We start from the raw sequence: 13,214 nt of genomic DNA on the forward strand, positions 1-13,214 counted from the left end.
AATGGTCAGGGCACAGGCCGAGGTCAGCATCAGAGGAGCAGGTGACTGAATGGGAAGGTAGGGCAAGCCGAGGTCAGGGCAGGTAGTGTTCAAGCATAGTCAAGACAAGCTTGGACAATCACAGAAGTGAAGCACAGGATACACAGGAAATGCTGTAGATCAGACAGCAACTGATCAGTGCAGTTGCTCAACTTAAATAGTCTATTTGTCCAGTATTAGTGGCAGGTGCGGGCAGTGCTGTATTTTGGCCTAGGCCAACAAGGCCCAGGCATAGGGCGGCACTTTGCAGGGGGGCAGCAAAAAAGCCGCCCCCTCCACCTGAGACTCTATTAGCCACTGGTTGCTAGAGCCACCTCCTTCATTCCCCCCTCTCTCTCACCCCCCCCCTCTCTCGCTCTCATCCCCCCTCTCTTTCACCCCCCCTCTCTCTCTCTTACCCCTCCTCCCTCTCTCTCTCACCCCCTCCTCTCTCTCTCTCACCCCCTCCTCTCTCTCTCACCCCTCCTCTCTCATCCCCCCTCTCTCTCTCCCCACCCCCCTCTCTCACCCCCCCTTTCTCTCTCCTTCCCTCCTCAGCCACCCCCCTCTCTCTCTCCTTCACCCACCCCCCTCTCATGAGATCTTAGGGGTTAATGCTGGGACTTGTAGTCCTTCAATTTTGGAGGGAGCCACATCAGTTCAAAAAGGAGTGGGGCAAATTTACATAGGAGGGGGAGGGGCACCCAATTTTAGTCTTGCCTAGGGCAGCACAAAACCAAAATACACCACTGGGTGCGAGTGCCTGGATATGCGCTCACCCGTGCACAGCTGTATGAGCACCCGCAGGCCTGCACATCTGTATGCACCTCAGAACTCCATTTACATTTTCCTGACAGTTGTGTAAGCTTTCAAAAAAAAAAACCTAGAGGTCTATTTTTTTTTAAAATGTGTTAAACGTATGTGACCAGAATTCCCTCAGCCATGACAAATGTTGGTCGTTTTTAATGTCATACAGTGATTTCCTTTTGACCACTGGCTCCATCTGTGGCCAAAATGCAGTATTGCTCTATTTTTCCCGATGGCTGTATTTCAGGAAAAATACTCCATTATGGCCACTAGATGGCGCTGACTATTATAGGAAATCACTGTGCTAATTAAACTATGTTCTGATTGATTCACAGCTGAGCAAATGCTTTTCACATTCATCAAAAAAAATGTGACTTATCAACCCCTTAGTTTACTATGCCAGGCTAAGAACTGAGATCATATTCATATACATGAGTACAGCAAATAATGAAGGACATAGGTTTATTAAAGCGGAGTTCCGGCCTCGGACATGATTTTTTAATAAAAATACCCCCGGGACAGTCAGGGCTAGTACATTCCACAATGGATAGCCTCTGAACTGTCCCAGGTCGCACTTACATTTTAGAAGAAATACTTACCTTGAAAATGTCTTCCCCAGCGCTGCCATCAGGTGTGGGCAGCTGAAGCCAGCGCATCCTCTTCGGTCCCACAATGCACTGCACCGGCCCCGCCATCACTTCCGGTGCAGGCGCGTCATCCCTGCACAGCTTCTAGGCCTGCCCACAAGCTGTTTAGCAGGGAATGACGCATCTGCACCGGAAGTGATGAGCGGGGCTGGTGCAGGCTCATTGACTCCTGGGAGCGATGACGTTCAGCTCCCAGGAATCAATGCAAGGAGGAAGTGACGGCGCGGGCCGCAGAGGGAGGAAGAGGAAGAAAGGGGAGTATATTTTCTTCAATAACAAGGTAAGTAAACAAAAGAAAAAAATTGGGAGTATCCATTTGTTTTTCAGGTGACACTTAGCAAGCAGATGGCCCAAAATCGATTTTGTCGATTTTCAGGCCGGAACTCCGCTTTAACCAGTTCTGGAGCGGAAGGATTTTCCCCCCCTTGATGACCAGGCCATTTTTTGCGATTCGGCACTGCGTTACTTTAACTGACAATTGTGCGGTCGCAATAAAATAAAATTGGCGTCCTTTTTTTTCCCTACAAACAGAGCTTTCTTTTGGTGGTATTTGATCCCCTGTGCGATTTTTATTTTTTGCGCTATAAACAAAAAAAAGCGACAATTGTGGGAAAAAAAAAAAAAACAATATTTTTCACTTTCTGTTTATATAACATTCTCAAAAAAAAAAAAAAAACATTTAAATATCAATTTTTTTTTAACATTTTAGGCCAAATTGTATTCTGCTACATATTTTTGGTAAAAACAAATTGCAATAAGCGTATTTTGATTGGTTTGCACAAAAGTTATTGCGTCTACTAACTATGGGAAAGATTTATGTCATTTTTTTATAGTTTTTTTTTTTTTACTGGTAATGGCGGCGATCTGCTATTTTTAGCGGGACTGCGACATTGCGGCGGACAGATCGGACCCCTAACTGACATTTTTGATACTTTTGGGGGGACCAGTGACATTACTACAGTAATCAGTGCTATATATATGCACTGTTACTGTAATAATGACACTGGCAGGGAAGGGGTTAACCCAGGGGTGATGCAAGGGTTAAGTGTGAGCCTAGGGGAGTGATTCTAACTGTATGGGGGCGGGGCTTATGGAATGACCATAGAGACCTGTGATCTTATATAGAAGGATCACATGGGCTCTGTGACCCATTCTGGGGAGAAGAACGGTCAGCTGTGTTTACAACAGCCGATCGTTCTTCTCTCTGTGGGGAGCGATCGCGGGTGTCAGGCAGCAATCAGAGTCGCCTGCCCCGTGCATCGCAGTCCCCGCTGCTGAGTGGGGGCGGGAGTGTGCCAGCGTGCGCTCGCCCCCTAGCTGCCGGCGTGTGACCGTCGTAGCCCTACGTCGGTTCGCGCAGGAAGGCCAGCCTGCTGCATTATATACGTGGTGGGCGGTCCGGAACCGGTTAAAGGGTAACTCCACTTTCGCAGGGGAAAAAAATAGCAAATAAAGAAAAAACAATATATCGTATATAATCGGGACACAAATCATATTGTAATTGAATGTTATTAAAAATGACCTTTCCTTTTCAATCTGCAGCTGTTGTAATTTCCTGAAAATGCAATGCAATATGGCCGCCTGGGGGTGTTCTGTACACAGAATGTATACTGACCACACCCCCATAAACATCATTTCCTGCTTGTGTGATTGGCTCACCAATTTTCCCAGAAGTCTACACTTCAGATTTCACTTCACTTCACAAGTCAGATTTTTGGCATCCCCTGCAACAAAAATTTCATTTTTGGTGAGATACTCCCAATAGAAACATGTCTAAAGGGATGCAGGCCCAGCGGATTTCCTGGATTAGAGCTCTGCAGCTGCCACAGCTGATGGATAATTATGAAACCACTCCCATTAGACCCACTCAGCCCAGAGCAACAAACAATGATTTCTTCAGAATAAAAAAGGGTAGGAATCTGCAACAAAGTTTGTTAAAATCCCTGCAATGGACAGATCAGCCAGAGGGGAATGTTTTTTTTTCTCAACAAAAGTGGAGTTACGCTTTAAAGATGGGAAGTATCTAAATGAATAGATCTCCTAGCAATGTTATTTCCAGTCTGAAGCTAGGGGGAGCTCTAATGATTAGAGTGTGACCACGGGAGAGTGATCCCATCTAGCACACAATAACTCTTTCACTGCCAGAGATGTTGTTGCTTTACTTTTGCACATTTTGGGGTGGGTATTAGTTAAACATATATTTTCTGACAGCAGAGGCCCTAGAGAATAAAACGGTGGTAATTGTTCCTCGTACAGAAATCTCGCCTTAATATCCGGGTTAATATTCTACTTTTTCCCCATTTTCTATGGTGTGATTTTGTCTACAATACTTTGGTATATTAATGTAACATGTTGTGTATTGTATTGTACACAAATTATTACCGACTCCGACTCCACATTGCAGACAAGTCATTTTCCTGACCAATTGGGTTTCTACCTGTTTCCTAATTGTTTTACTTCAATCTTGTTACATGTCAAATTATAATAAAACGTTTATTGAACAAACAAAAAAATTGTGTGTGCTGGTGCAATAACAACAAACTTCAGTCATACAGAATGCAGTGGTCAGGAGTATATCATATGCAGCTCAGGGTACAGAGTGCAGTGGTCAGGAGTATATCATATACAGCCCAGGGTACAGAGTGCAGTGGTCAGGAGTATATCATATACAGAGTGCAGTGGTCAGGAGTATATCATATACAGCCCAGGGTACAAAGTGAAGTGGTCAGGAGTATATCATATACAGCCCAGGGTACAGAGTGCAGTGGTCAGGAGTATATCATATACGCCCAGAGTACAAAGTGCAGTGGTCAGGAGTATATCATATACAGCCCAGGGTACAAAGTGCAGTGGTCAGGAGTATATCATATACAGCCCAGGGTACAGAGTGCAGTGGTCAGGAGTATATCATATACAGCCCAGGGTACAAAGTGCAGTGGTCAGGAGTATATCATATACAGCCCAGGGTACAGAGTGCAGTGGTCAGGAGTATATCATATACAGCCCAGGGTACAGAGTGCAGTGGTCAGGAGTATATCATATACAGCCCAGGGTACAAAGTGCAGTGGTCAGGAGTATATCATATACAGCCCAGGGTACAGAGTGCAGTGGTCAGGAGTATATCATATACAGCCCAGGGTACAGAGTGCAGTGGTCAGGAGTATATCATATACAGCCCAGGGTACAGAGTGCAGTGGTCAGGAGTATATTGTATACAGCCCAGGGTACAGAGTGCAGTGGTCAGGAGTATATCATATACAGCTCAGGGTACAGAGTGCAGTGGTCAGGAGTATATCATTTACAGCCCAGGGTACAGAGTGCAGTGGTCAGGAGTATATTATATACAGCCCAGGGTAAAACGTGCAGTGGTCAGGAGTATATCATATACAGCCCTGGGTACAGAGTGCAGTGGTCAGAAGTATATCATACGACAAACAGCCAATTAGCAAGACTGGGCATGCTCAGAAAAGAAAAAACACGGTTAACCATCACATGACATCACTTCTGCAGTCGGCTGTTGTTGGCCGACAAAATTCATGTGCAGTCTTTAGCACTTTTCAGCTGACAGGACAGCACCTGACAAAAGACGGCCGATCGTTCGGCCGACATTTGGAACGTGTGTACGGGGCTTTATGTGCGTTATATAAGCCTCAGAACCTGTGTAATTAATATTTGTCCTGGATTAAAGGGATGAGGTGGGAACCCTAACTGGAATGGCAAGCTCTGGTGTGAACTGCCACTGACAACCACATAGCCTGCTTCCATGTGTTTTTAATGCAGAAAAAAAAAAAACGCACTGGACTGTATGTCGTGTAAACTGGCCCTTAAAAAAGCGAGTTGTTGTTTTTTTTTTTTTTTTCTTCTTTTTTTAATTAAACAGTAAAGAAACCATTATGGGACACTGCAATAGTTATGCCACAGAACATCCAATTGATTACAACTCTAATCATACTGATGAAAAAGGAAGAAAAGGGTTAAATACTCCATAGGTGACGATTGAAAAGCCTATACAGGACATCCATTTAGAATTAGCAAGGAATTATATTTCTAGAATTGTTGCTCTCTGACGTTTGTTGTGACACCTAACGTGTGAAGCAATCATCGTTTATGTACACGTGCACGCCCTACACACGTTTATTCACATGCAGATATCGGGGTCGGTAGGGATGGTTTTAGTCTTTATTTATTATCACTTTTTTATTTTTCTTTATTTTACTTAACAACGATCTGCCAACCTTCTGTGCATCGCAGTCTTCTGATTCACATCATATAATAAGGTTGAGTTAAAGCGGAGTTCCGGCCACAAAATCGACATAGTCGATTTTGAGCCATCCGCTTGCTTTTCGTCACCTGAAAAATAAATGGATAGTTACGATTTTTTTTTCTATTTACTTACCTTGTTATTGAAGAAAAATATACGTACCTTTCTTCCACTTCCACCCGCGCCGTCACTTCCTCTTTGCATTGATTCCTGGGAGCTGAACGTCATGGCTACTAGGAATCAATGCGCGTGCACCGGCCCCGCTCGTCACTTCTGGTGCAGGTGCGTCATTACCTTCTAAACAGCTTCTGGGCATGCCCAGAACCTGTGCAGGAATGACGCGCCTACACCAGACATGACGAGCGGGGCCGGTGCAGGGCATTCTGGGACGAAGAAGACACGGAAGAGGACGCAGAAGAGGATGCGCTGGCTTCAGCTGCCCACATCCGAGATGGCATCGCTGGAGAAGAAATTTTCAAGGTAAGTATTTCTTCTAAAAGGTAAGTGCGACCCGGGACAGTTCAGAGGCTATCCATTGTGGAATGTACTAGCCCTGACTGTCCCGGGGGTATTTTTATTGAAAAAACGTTTTCGTGGCCGGAACTCCGCTTTAAGCCAATATGTCCCTTGCTTTCTGACGTTGGCAAGAACCAAATTTCTACTTATCTTATTGATTTGCCTAGTTGCCCATGGGATCCCTTGTTTACCTTTAGCCCACTGTTCTCCTACACTAGGTTGACATATGAATGTGCTGGGGTTCCATGGCTGTTTTGGGACTGGTTCTGGGGCCCAATGATCTGACCTCTGTCACTTCCTTCCCCTGAAGGTTCTTGCATTTGGTACTGTTTGATGCACGGTGCCCATATGTGAAACTGCCCTGCATACCTCTCCTGGTACTGTTCAGTACCTACTGAATTTTGATACTGTTTACATGCATGTTGAATAATGGTGCAGTTGCAACATGGCTTCAAGTTACATGCCGGTATGTACTGAGCTGTTTTTCTTCTTACTGTTCTTGTTTTTGCTGTTGGTTTGTATTGTTAAAAGCTTTTTCTTCGAAAAATATGATCTGATTAAAAAAAATAAAGTTGAGTCAGATCCCGAGCTTCGGTTCACTTGCTTGTCAACTGACTGGGCAAGTGAAACGAAGAATCGATTCATGAATCGGTTCATTTCCATGACTAGTTTGAAATGAACCGATTCACATGAAAGATTCAAACTTCCCGTCACTACAGCACAAGGCCGTGTTCACACTATGAAATGATTCTCATGGCTGAAGTTTCTCCGAGCTCCACAACATGGTGATCGCACTTCCAGACAGGAAGTGATGTCAGGCACAGACAGGAAGTAATGTCACCTACAAACAGGAAGTTTCATGTGTTACGAAATAAAATGGAGACATTACTGGAAGTGGCAGCAGAGGAGGTAATAAGATCTTATTTTCTATTTACACCCAGTAACCCCCCCCCCCGTCATATCTGTATATCCGTACTCTTCCTTCATAGTCACTGTGACGTCTTTTTATCTCCAGCAGATGATGATACACACATATATAGTGTGGAAACCTAGATTAGAACAGAACAAATGTGGAAGCCTAGGCAGAACATTTCCCCACTTACGGGGCTGGAACATTCTCTTCATTTTGAAGATGTGTCACCTTTCCCACCAATTACCTTCTCATCTCTTCAGTCTATTCTAATTGATTATACGACTTTTATTAGTGGTGGGAGGTGGGGTGTTTATTTTAGACATGCATTTCGTTTTGTTTCGATTCATTTTTCAGATAAAAATGTCATATTCAGAGATTCAGATGTATATGAATCCCAAAATGGGCATTGTAAGAAATGTCAACAAATCTGAAAAAAAAGTTATAACAAAATTAAGAAATGCATTTGTTTCATTCAAATGACATCGCCTATTACGATAGTAGTTCCAGACCATGGGGGAAATTAATTCAATTTTCAAATTTGTTTGATACGATTCAAATTCAGATCACGAATGGATCCGAATTCCGTTCCATTTGTTCAATCGGATGCACATGACGCCAGTAGATATTGTCCAATCGGTTCATACTATTTCTCTTGGTGGGTTGAACTAGCGTTCGAAAATAGTGAATTCTTCTGATTCAAATCCATCTGATTCGATAAAATATCAACCACTTTCATACTGCGCAGTTTCTGGCACTCCGCTCCTTCATGTAAAAATCATAATATTTTTTTGCTAGAAAATTACTCAGAACCCCCAAACATTATATATATATTTTTTTAGCAGAGACCCTAGGGAATAAAATGGCGGGCATTGCAACTTTTTATGTCACACTGTATTTGCGCAGAGATTTTTCAAACGCGTTTTTTTGGGGAAAAAAATGGTTTTATGAATTAAAAAGAAAAACAAAACACTTAAGTTAGCCCAATTTTTTGTATAATGTGAAAGATGATGTTACGCAGAGTAAATAGATACCTAACATGTCAAGCTTTAAAATTGCGCACACTCGTGGAATGATGCCAAACTTTGGTACTTGAAAATCTCTATAGGCGACAATTTTTTTTTTTTTTTTTACAGGTTACCAGTTTAGTTACAGTGGAGGTGTTGGGCTAGAATTGTTGCTCTCACTGTAACTTTTGCGGCGATACCTCACATGTATGGATTGAACTCCATTTACATATTTGGCCGCGACCAACTCATGCGTTCGCTTTCGCGTGCGGGGACAGGGACAATTTAATTTCTTTTTATATTTTTTTTTACACTTTCCATTTTATTATTATTATTTTTTTTTAAACATCCCTTGTAATAGGAATAGTGAATGACAGGTTCTTTTTATGGAGAGATCTGGGGTAAATAAGACCCCAGATCTCTCCTACAGGCTAGAAAGCCTGAAATTAAAAAAAAAAAAAAAAAAAGGATCTCGGCTGAATGTGCAGCATTGAAAACTGCCAGGCCAGGCCTGACGTATTCAAGTCGCGCCTGGGCCTCCGAGAGTCAAAGAGACTGCCCGGGACCATCTTGTCCTCACTGTCTCTATGGTGACACTTCCGCCGGAGGCCGATTCCTTCTCCGGCTTGCCGATCACACGGGCGAACTGGTAGAAGCACCAGAGAGCGGAGGGAGGGGGGAGTTGTCTAAGAGAACGATCAAGCGGCTGAGCAGCCACTATGATTGTTCTTATAGTGAAGGGAATCGCCGGCTGAACTAAATGATATCTGAATGATGCCTGCAGCTGCACCCATCATTCAGATATCCCCACTCAAAGCCCAGGATGTCATATGATGTCCACCTAAGGAGAAGTGGTTAAATATATAGCAATCTTCCGGGAAAAACTGCAAAAAATGTTTGATCCACCCGGACCAACAAATGTACAAAACAAATGCCGAAGATACGTAATGAAATCCGAAAACTAAACTAAATGAACATTTCTGGCATGCACATGTCTAGTTTTCTTTTAGTTGGATTTGGATATAAGATTCAAATAGGAAGAAATAGGGAAAAATGTAATTTGAAGTCAGAGAACCCTATGACATCACAGTGACCTCACAACTCCTCTTCCCTATCTCCCACCATCGAGAGTGACATCCTATGACATTACACTAACTCTGCACTGACCTCACAGCTCCCCCCTCTTAATGTCCCTCCATATGGAGTCAGAAATTCCTATGACATCACACTGACTGCACAGCTCCTCTTCCTAACCTCCTACCATCGAGAGTCAACACATCCTATGACATCACACTAACTCTACATTGACCTCACAGCTCCCCCTCCCAATGTCCCACATCATTGACCTCATAGCTCCTCCTCCTCCTAACTTCGCTCCATCAGGAGTCAGATCATCCTATGACATCACACTGACCTCACAGTTCCTCTTCCTAATGTCCCTCCATCTATTCGTCTCGACACTTCCACCCGTATGTACCTATAATGAACCTCTCCAAGCCCAGCCCAACAGTCCTGGTGGAATTTTGTACATATACCCGGTTGTATATATACTATATACAGTATCTCACAAAAGTGAGTACACCCCTCACATTTTTGTAAAAATTGTATTATATCTTTCCATGTAACAACACTGAAGAAAGGACAATGTAAAGTAGTGAGTGTACAGCTTGTATAACAGTGTAAATTTGCTGTCCCCTCAAAATAACTCAACACACAGCCAATTAATGTCTAAACCGCTGGCAACAAAAGTGAGTACACCCCTAAGTGACAATGTCCAAATTGGGCCCAATTAGCCATTTTCCCTCCCTGGTGTCATGTGACCCGTTACGTGTTACAAGGTCTCGGGTGTGAATGGGGAGCAGGTGTGTTAAATTTGGTGTTATCGCTCTCACTCTCTGATACTGGTCACTGGAAAATCAAAATTACACCTCATGGCAAAGAACTCTCTGAGGATCTGAAAAAAAGAATTGTTGCTCTACATAAAGATGGCCTAGGCTATAAAAAGATTGCCAAGACCCTGAAACTGAGCTGCAGCACAGTGGCCAAGACCATACAGTGCTTTAACAGGACAGGTTCCACTCAGAACAGACCTCGCCATGGTCGACCAAGGAAGTTGAGTGCACGTGTTCAGCGTCATATCCAGAGGTTGCCTTTGGGAAATAGACGTATGAGTGCAGCCAGCATTGCTGCAGAGGTTGAAGGGGTGAGGGGTCAGCCTGTCAGTGCTCAGACCATACGCCACACACTGCATCAAATTGGTCCGCATGGCTGTTGTCCCAGAAAGAAGCCTCTTCTAAAGATGATTCACAAGAAAGCAATCAGTTTGCTGAAACAAGCAGACTAAGGACATGGATTACTGGAACCATGTCCCGTGGTCTGATTAGACCAAGATAAACGTATTTAGCTCAGATGGTGTCAATCATGTGTGGCAGCAACCAGGTGAGGAGTACAAAGACAAGTGTGTATTGCCTACAGTAAAGCATGGTGGTGGGAGTGGTTAGTACTTTGTTATGGCCCCCACGTGCTTGTATGCATGCCTGACAACGTAGGGGCATTCTCCTAATGAGATGACGGATGGTGTCCTGGGGGATTTTCTCCCAGATCTGGACCAGGGCATCACTGAGCTCCTGAACAGACTGAGGTGCAACCTGGCGGCGTCAGATGGACCAAAACATAATGTACCAGAGGTGTTCTATTGGATTTATGTCAGGCGAGCATGGATGCCATTCAATGGTATCAATTCCTTCATTCTCCAGGAACTGGCTGCATACTCCCGCCACATTGGGGCCAGGCATTGTCGTGCATCAGGAGGAACCCAGGACCCACTGCACCAGCGTAGGGTTTGACAATGGGTCCAAGGATTTCATCCTGATTCCTAATGGCAGTTAGGGTGCCATTGTCTAGCCTGTAGAGGTCTGTGCGTCCCTCCATGGACTTGCCTCCCCAGACCATCACTGACCCACCACCAAACCAGTCGTGCTGAGCGATGTTACAGGCAGCATAACGATCTTTGCCGTTTCTCCAGATCCTTTCACGTCTGCTATCTGTCACATGTGCTCAGGGTGAATGTGCTCTCGTGTGAAAAGCACAGGGTGCCAGTGGCGGACCTGCCAGTTCCGGTGTTCAATGGCAAATGCTTATTGAGGACCATGGTGCCGGGCAGTGAGCACAGGGCTGACTGGAGGATGTTGGGTCCTCAGGCCACCCTCATGCAGTCTGATTCTGATTGTTTGGTTAGAAACATTCACACCAGTGGCCTGCTGGAAGTCATTTTGTAGGGCTCTGGCAGTGCTCATCCTGTTCCTCCTTGCACAAAGGAGCAGATACCGGTCCTGCTGACGGGTTAAGAACCTTCTACGGCCCTGTCCAGCTCTCCTAGAGTAACTGCCTGTCTACTGGAATCTCCTCCATGCTCTTAAGACTGCGCTGGGAGACACAGCAAACCTTCTGGCAATGGGACGTATTGATGTGCCATCCAGGAGGAGTTGGAATTCCTGTGCAACCTCTATAGGGTCCAGGTATCGCCTCATGCTATGAGTAGTGACACTGACCCTAGCCAAATGCAAAACTAGTGAAAAACAGTCAGAAAAGATGAGTAGGGGAAAAAGCTTCAGTGGCCTCCACCTGTAAAACCATTCCTGTTTTGGGGGTTGTCTCATTGTTGCCCATCTAGTACACCTGTTAATTTCATTAACACCAAAGCATCTGAAACTGATTAAGAACCCCCTCTGCTACTTAACTGACCAGATCAATATTCCAGGAGGTTAATTGACTTGATGCTATACTCTGATTAAAAAGTGTTCCTTTAATTTGTTTCAGCAGTGTGTGTGTGTGTGTGTGTGTGTATATATATATATATATATATATATATATATATATATATATATATATATATATATATATATATATAAACAATCTTATCGTGTGGTTTCAATCTGAGCGTGTATTATAGCTTTGGTAACTCTGCAAGCAAAAGCTTAAAAAAATACAAACACTATAGGGAAGCCGCTCCCTACACATGTGCCAATTCCTACTGTGGTCAGCACACCCATTATTGCCTTAAACCACTCTTCTAATATTGTACAACCAATACAATCCAGATAATTCTCTGTCTACAGAAAACCTGTATAGATCACATGACCACACCAATGAGGATGGAGGAGGACCGGAGTCACATGACTGAGAGAATACTAAATCTCACCCTGGAGATCATCTACCTGCTGATTGGAGAGGTGAGGAGGATTCTGGTAGGTCACATGATGTCACTCTTATCTCTATTAATAAAACGCAGATCTGACCGGAGAGGTGAGGAGAATTCTGGGATTCTAACATGATATTCCTATGGGTTTTCTAATACAGAGGTTTCCGATTCCGAAGTCTGGAGATCATATGACCATCACAGTGCCTTCACGTGACTCCCCAAAACCTGAGAGACACAACATGGAGAAAATTCTAGAAGTCGTCAATAAGATGATGGAGCTGCTGACAGGAGAGGTGAGCGGTGCTGGTAATTCTGGGACATTATCCAGTAACAGACAAGGGATGTGTCTGGATGGTGACTGTATCATTGTGTGTGTCAGGTTCCTATAAGGTGTCAGGATGTCACTGTCTATTTCTCCATGGAGGAGTGGGAGTATTTAGAAGGACACAAGGATCTCTACAAGGACGTCATGATGGAGAATCAGCCGCCCCTCACATCACCGGGTAAGAGGAGACTTTATTGTAAAGGAGAGAGCAGTACGGAGGGTCCACCTAGATCCCCCATCATCTGATAAACACATAGAAACAATGTATTCAGTCAGTGTGTGTGTTTCCTACAGATGGATCCAGTAATGGGAACCCACCAGAGAGATGTCCCCGTCCTCTGTATTCCCGGGATTCCACACAGGAGGGTCACACCATCCCTCACCATCATCAGGTAGATGAGGAACAATCACTGATAGTATCATTAGGATCTGTACATTATCTGCATTGTTACAATTGATTTCATTTTTATTATATATTCAGAGTGGAAATCTGAGAGATTCTAAGGTTGATATTGAAGAGAG

At 44.1% G+C, this 13,214-nt stretch overlaps 1 protein-coding gene across 1 annotated transcript in view; it reads left to right on the forward strand.

Moving 5' to 3' along the window:
• LOC309550683 (uncharacterized protein) overlaps nt 1-13,214 on the forward strand; it is a 3,164,715-nt gene that overhangs the window by 913,724 nt on the left and 2,237,777 nt on the right. The window lies entirely within an intron of this gene.

Source organism: Pelophylax lessonae (assembly GCF_965119305.1).
Source record: "Pelophylax lessonae genome assembly, chromosome: 3".
Classification (NCBI taxonomy): Eukaryota; Metazoa; Chordata; class Amphibia; order Anura; family Ranidae; genus Pelophylax; species Pelophylax lessonae.